We start from the raw sequence: 5,330 nt of genomic DNA on the forward strand, positions 1-5,330 counted from the left end.
GTTGAGAAAATATCTCAACAACACACTAATCTAGGAGCCTAACTAGTTGGAGAGAATCTCTCAACCAACTAAGCCTAAACTGACTCCTAACCATGAGGAACAAACTCAATCTAGAAAGGTAGGATTAAATCCTAACTTTCATGATTTTAATTATTTAATTATTTGGACTTAGAATTGTTTTTAATGTGAGAGTGAGGCTAACAGAAAACTACAATATCTTGTCTTTCTCCTATGGATCATTAATGGATATGTATTATCATTTATCATTTATGTCACAATTGTATTTGTATGCATAATGTTACTTTGTAAAACTTACATCTAGATGAGCTAAGAAGATCTATGTTTGAATCAATGAATTTGTATCATGAATGAGAATTTGTGTAAAAAATATCTAATTTTTATATATATATATATATATATAACATGTCATGTTCCGAGGGGTTAACGTGTCTGTGTCCGACACTCGAATCCTCGTGTCCCTATGTCAGGTGACTTAGCCCCAAAGTTGACTTTTATTGCAAGTCTCCCTCCATTTGTCCCAAATTAGCTATCGTTATTTAATATTACCTAAGTAACACTAAATAATGGTTTCCCCCTTTTCAAATGACTATAGCCTTCAGGGCTAAATAGGCTACTGCGTCAGCACACGAGAAGTAGCTCAATTGGCGATTGCCTTGTTATGAAGTATTATGTAAACCATGAGATTCAAAATTCAAATCCTTATGGGTCAAGCGAAGTTTAAAAAAGGATAATACATCCTCCCTTGGGAAATTTCATTTGAGGAGGACATTACAAGAGCCTTATCAATCTAGGGAAAATGGCATTTAGAATTCAAATTCTTTTAGGGTTTCTTTTGGTGTAATTCGAGACCCAAATAGAGCTAGGGTAAACAAAATAACTTATTCTAAGGTTTGCAACTTAGGTTGTCAAATTTTTGGATGATTAAGGGAAAGAAAAACCTATCTTTATTCCTCAAATATTTGGAGGGAGGACTTAACTCAACAAGGTATAATGAAGCAAATATCAAATAACCCAACTTCACCATGCAACATCCAAGATCCATCATAAGCATCCATGAAAAGAGATCACATCATCCACCCAATAAAGTCAATTAGGTCTCCATTGCACACTAGAGAAAAATATCACTAATGAACAAGTGTCATAATCCAAGTGTGACAATGATCCAAGAGAAATCGACTCTCCTTTATTTATATGAGGGTAACCACATTACCAACATCCTCCATCAAGTGTCCTATGGCATCATGGAATGGGGCTAAAGATGTTATAGAAAGTACTAGAGAAAAATAACTTATCCCTCAAGGGATCCCAGCTGCATCTATGAAAATCATCTAACACATATGTAAGGAATCAAGTGAGATCAACATCATGGGTATAAGACCAATAAAAGCATAAAGGTGGACCATATTCAATGTTAAAGCCATCAAAGTACTTCACAAAAGTATCATCCACAAATGTCCTACTAGCTTATGATTGTACACAAATCACCTCACTCAAGTACTGGGGGGGGGGGGGGTTATCACATGATCTTATGAGGTGTTTCCAACCCTAAGGGAAGGAACAGTTCCTAGCCAATCCTTTCAAAAGATAGGTGCAACTGATATGTGTTATGGCTTGGGGTTTACTTCATGAAAGGTGTCAGTCTTATACTAGGTTATGCAAACCATTGTTCATGAGTGCCTTTGCAGAGGGAGCACATAGTTGTTTGAAGTTACCTTCCCTTGCCTTTGTTTTTCCAAGCCCCCATATTTGTCTTTTTCTTGCTTGGGCATGGCTTGCTTGACAAGCTTTACTGATTTATCAAGTAATAATGATCATACAAACCCCCTTTAATGATGGGTAGTTTATTGCTTCATTGGGGTCCAAATGTTTACAGAGGGTTCCTATTACTTTGATAGGCGTGATATACATGGATACTCTCAGGGACAAGTGGCTATATAAAAGGGGGTAGAGCTCAAGCTAAATTTGGGTTTTTGCTTACTCCTATCCCCTGCCATTCTTTTCCATTTTAACATTTGGCTCATTCTCTTTCTTTTCTTATAATGCATCAACCTTGGGTATATTCAACCCCTTCTTCTCATAAGATAAGGCCAACAATGAACCAGTACAAGCAACTGATAACAAACAATCAAAATATGGGATAACAAATATTGGAAAATGATGACATGTGTCAAGTATCTATATGAATAACATGGAGCACTGCAATCATCAAAGCCTTCTATTTGTGCCCCTCCTAAACAATGAAAAAAATACCATAAGGAAGGTCACACTAAACTATGGACACATGATAGACACCAAGGTGAAGTAAGGGAACAAGTACAAAACCAATAGTGGTCTATAATCTAGTGTCAACCTATGATCCATACTAGAATGTCATAAACATTAAATAAAACCACTTGAATGCAAAAATGGTTAAAGTACCTCACAATAGATGACCCACTTTCATCAGACGAGTAGGTTAGATCAAAGAGTGCACTAACTAGAATGGATGAGAGGAATTTGAGGTTGGCCATCTATAGATAATGGTAACATTACTCATTGAAAAGTTGCAACATAGGAGAAAATTTTCCTCCTAGGGTTACCCATGTATCTGCATCGGTAACAATCATCTAAGTGAAGTGGTGCATAGGAAGGTGATTTAAAGTTGTGGGGGAAAACACACAAGCATGCAAGTAGAGGTTCTCAACAACCAATTTTTCATTATCTTATATAAACATGTTGTATTACATGAGTACAAAGTTCCATATGAATTAGAGCATAGATGCTCTATCAACCGAGTCCAAAAGGGATTGTATAAGGCTAATACAACTCTAAGGCAACATAAGTAACATCACAAATGTTAAAATTTGGCAGCTCATGGATGAATTTCTCCTAGAATAAATTATATCTTTCAGTTTTGTTTGAACCACCTATAATAAAATTTGAAATTTCATTTCTAACAATTCTAATATGACTTCCCAAAAATAGTAAGTCAAATCTCAATTTGGAAGTGACTTTCCAAAAATAGAAAATTGTATCTAAATGATCAAAGATGATCTCAACATATGGAATCCACTTTAAAATCAAATCAATCATGATTATACAGGTCAACAATTAATATTTTTATCCTTACCAGTACTATTTTATTATGATGCTATTATTTATAAAATAGTCTAAAGTCATTCACCTTTAATGGATTAATAAAATCGAATTCTCTCATGGAATAAGTAAATTAATTTGAGAATCTCTTACTTGGCAAATCGAACTTCTTTCTTCGAATAAAATAGTAACTCCACACTTAAAAGAATGTAACTCTCCCTCACTAATTCAATGTATTGAAAAAGTGCATCTCCTCCTCATTAAATGCATTTGTAACTCCCTCATTCAATTCGATTTATAACTCTCACCAATCATTCTCTCATGTCTAAGAGTAACTCTCTCTCTCTCTCCCTCATGGAATTCGATTCTCCTATTATTGGCTCAAGGCGTGAATTCATTTTGTAACTCATATCATTTCTCATCTATTTAAGCAAGCGCAAGTGAGAGTTGAGTATAGCATGTCCATTGTGAAGAAGCAAAGCTAGTGTTGAGTGTGTGCAAGAGAAGTGTGAGAGCTAGTGAAGAGCAAGAGCAAGGGAAGAGTTGGAACAAGTGTGAAGGACATGAATTGATCAAGAAAAGGAGGAGATCTTCAAGCAAAGAGCAAGTGCACTTCAGCTACAAGTTGATCAGACATTAGTGACTTTATTCATTCTCATTTTTTTTTCTCTCTCTCTTTACTTTACTGAACAATTGAAGAAATCTAATAGAAGAAGAATCATTCGAGTTTCCCCCCTTGAGGGGTTTTGCCTAGTCATTGGACCAAAAATTTCAGTGTCTCATATTTGTGCATGGTTGTCTTCATATGATCCTTAATTTTATGTTCTATCTACAATTGTTGATCTGAAAAGTTTTGAAGAAAAAATCTGCATTCTAAGTAATTGTAACAACATATAACATTTAGTTCCATTCAGCTTTCTACAAAGTACATTTCGTTTTCTGCAAAGTACATTCAGTTTCATTCAATTTTCTTCAAAGTAAATTCAGCTTTCTGCAAAGTACATTCAGTTTTCTGGATAGAACTTTCAAGTTTTTGCAAAGAATTTTTTAAATTCTACATAGAACTTTCAGATTTTAACAACAACTGGCAACATCGGCCAATGCATATACTCTATGTATATCTACATGATCATAGTGAGAGAATGACAAATACTAGTAATCATCTTTGAGTATGTATGATGGTTCATAATCCAAGAAAAGACAACGAAGATGGAGGTCCTTGCCATGAAGTATTGATGTCAAGTCAAAGGTCAGTGTTCAAGTCAATGTCAAATGTCAAAGGCCAAACAACAAGTTGATGTAGATCAAGAACCATCAAGAATAGTAAAGAGAGATAAACTCAAAGCAAATGATCTACCCAAGACACCACACAAAATCTAAAGCTCCTGGATCATTAAGGGATAGAACAAAGGCATGAGAGATGATCCTCAAGGAATTCATTTGTAGATGAAAAACATAACTTTTGGTTAACAAAAACAAACCATGCATAAAGAAAATGATCTTGCCAATAATGAATGATAGGATCAGAAATAACCTCACAAAGACATATTCACATGATTTGGACTTGGGAATGGCTCGACAAAGCTAAAGTGTAAGATTAAGACTTGGACTTGAGGACAGCTTGACATAAAATTTACAAATAAAGAAACTTGCAAACACGTAAACAAGAAAGTATTATCAAATTCCATCAAAATGGTCGAAATCATCAAGTATCTCGGTCAAATTCTTTAAATTTCGATTAGTTTAACCAAAACAAGCACACAGCAGCTTTCTAAGACAAGCAGAGGAGACTTGTCAAGTAATAGACAGACTGGCAAGTCTTGTTTCAATGCTTAAAGAAAAGGATGATATACAAGAATAATCGAAATCTCAAAATACTGTATGAAGTCTTAATCTTCTCCAACTCTAAAAAATGGTAAATTTGATAACTGTGTGTGCACTGACATGCTTGGATCTGATGAAGATAGTCAAAACTGAAGTTTCTAATTAGGATAAGAGTGTACAAATGATTGAAGTCTGGGTTGAGATTTTAATCATGCAATCACATATACTTGAGTAATAACACGAGGAACTTATGTCACTTATTGTATGATTATTATGTCAAAAATATTTGTTACAAGTATCTCTGTAAATCTATCCAAATAAAATAAGTCAGTTATAGAGCAAAAGAAACGACTAAGGAAATAATGGAATCTTTTACCCATAGAAGATTCTAAATCTATTGAATCAAGGAA

Source organism: Pinus tabuliformis, chromosome X, assembly GCF_031772625.1.
Source record: "Pinus tabuliformis cultivar Carrire ecotype Pingquan chromosome X, CPIR1, whole genome shotgun sequence".
Classification (NCBI taxonomy): Eukaryota; Viridiplantae; Streptophyta; class Pinopsida; order Pinales; family Pinaceae; genus Pinus; species Pinus tabuliformis.